Source organism: Lygodium microphyllum, chromosome 21, assembly GCF_053477565.2.
Source record: "Lygodium microphyllum isolate KBCC chromosome 21, Lygodium_microphyllum_v1.1.10, whole genome shotgun sequence".
In the NCBI taxonomy this organism is placed as follows: domain Eukaryota; kingdom Viridiplantae; phylum Streptophyta; class Polypodiopsida; order Schizaeales; family Lygodiaceae; genus Lygodium; species Lygodium microphyllum.
The window spans coordinates 133528323-133530399 of record NC_141155.1 but is presented as its reverse complement, the minus strand read 5'-3'; positions in this window follow the sequence as shown (position 1 = coordinate 133530399).

Below are 2077 nucleotides of genomic sequence, written 5' to 3'. Positions count from 1 at the left end.
GGTCAAAACCTTGACTGATTTATAAAAGGTTTGGTTATAAAAAATGGTAAATGCTTGTAATTTTATTCCAAAATCCCTCCAATACTTGGAGCTGAAGGTTTTTGCATCTAATGCTAGAAATGTTTTTCGTGAACAATGTAGACAATAAGATTTCTCACCATGCAGCACCCCATACAGGTAGGCCAACCTTGAGTTGGTGGCCCTAGGGTTCAAACTCAAGACCTTGTTGAACTCACTCACCCTTGTCACATGAACAATTCTTTAAGAAAAAAGGGATTTCTCACCAAGTATAGTTAATGCTAAAAGGAAAAAAAAAATAGTCATCTCAAAAAGCCGCGTAAAGGAAAAAGTGTAAGGTAAAGTTTGCCAACACTGTCGAAGAAGGATGAGTACCATTAAAGTTGTAGTCGAAAACACATGCTTAATGTTATGCTTCTAAATGCATGCTTAATGTTCCACTCCATGATGCAAACATTGTGACTTGAAATCATGTTATGATGCCTCACTAAGCTAGTCAACTTACTTCAATTATTGATGTGGGGAATTCTAGTTAGCATTTTAGTACTGTAACTTTGTTTCTAAAAAGTAGATACTCTTGAATATATGACAAATTTTGGTCAAGGTGTGCATTTTGCAAGCATAGCAATAATTTCTCAAGTTGCAAGTATCATAAGTGATGAGCATGGGTACAAGAAATCCACAAAGGGTGCACTCAAGATACTTCGAACAACCCTTTTTATGCGATGGAATAAATAGATCCTTGGCCAAAACAAGAATAACATGTTGAATGCCATACAACTAGATTATACCAAGTTGGCTATACAAACAAATACATACTTTGCATCACAAACATTATTCTCTTCTTGGTTGAAAGTTCCAAATATCTAGAATATGGAAGATTGCAATTTTTGGAGTTTCCTTTTCTCAATGTTCAAAAATAAGTATAACTAGTTGATCCAACTAGGTACACTAACTATACATTGCACGATTTTGCAAGCTTGCAAAGCTCATGAGGCCACATCTCACACACTCGCCTTTTTGTGAGTTTCCTTTGCTCACAAAAAGGGGCAAGCAATGCACTTTGCACACAACTAATGCTACACTCTGTAAGCTATTTTGTGTGAATATCCAATCTCAATAGCCAATCACTACAATTTTGCGATTGCCAATTTACTCTTCTATAAGGTGGAAGTTTGGAACTATATAATGTAAAGAAAAATATAAAAGGAACTTTTGACCTCATATAGTATAAATCCATAAGAAGTCCCCGAGGAGAACTTTGCATCAATATATATACACCCACCTCAACCTTGTTGTGCTCCATGGCACATAGCTCCAATCCACACTATTGCTCCACCACAAACTGAAAGTTGGTGATCAATCCATCATGGGCATGCTAACCACCACATTGGTTGAACAACATCCTCTAACAATTCTTTGACAAAAGTAAGCAACATGGCATTGTTGCAAATCTCTTTAAGGCTGTCATGACCACCTTCAATAGCAACAAGTTGAGGCCATCATGACCACCTTCAAGAATAGCAAGTTGATCATCACATATGCTAGCTATCATAATGTATAAGTGTAAGACTTAATGTGAATACTAAGTAATTTTGCGTCGATCCACCAAAAATATTGCACAGCCATTCAGGTTTTGTTGGCCAAATAGAGTCAATACATGTCAATGAAATCTCCAATAGTATGATATGCTCACATGGATTTCTTTCCAATAGATAATGACCATGTGATGAATAGAATATCTACCAAGGAGTTGTGCTCTCTTCACTTCTTGTGCTCTTCTCTTTCTAGCCATGCATGGCTAGCACATTGTGAAAGGGTAAGAAGGATCGAAGCTTGCTTGGAAGAGCTATGGCGGGAGAGCAAGAGCAAGAAAGAGAGAGAGACCAAATGGGAACTCCAATAGTCACAATGTGTGACCAGGCCTTCCTTTATTCAAACTGTCACTAAAAGAATAAAGAATAAAGTGACGGTGACGAGCGCCCGCCACTTGCCGTGTGCAGTGGCGGGTATTGTCAGTGTAGTAATACACGGGTAACTAGGCGGAGGCACCTTTACC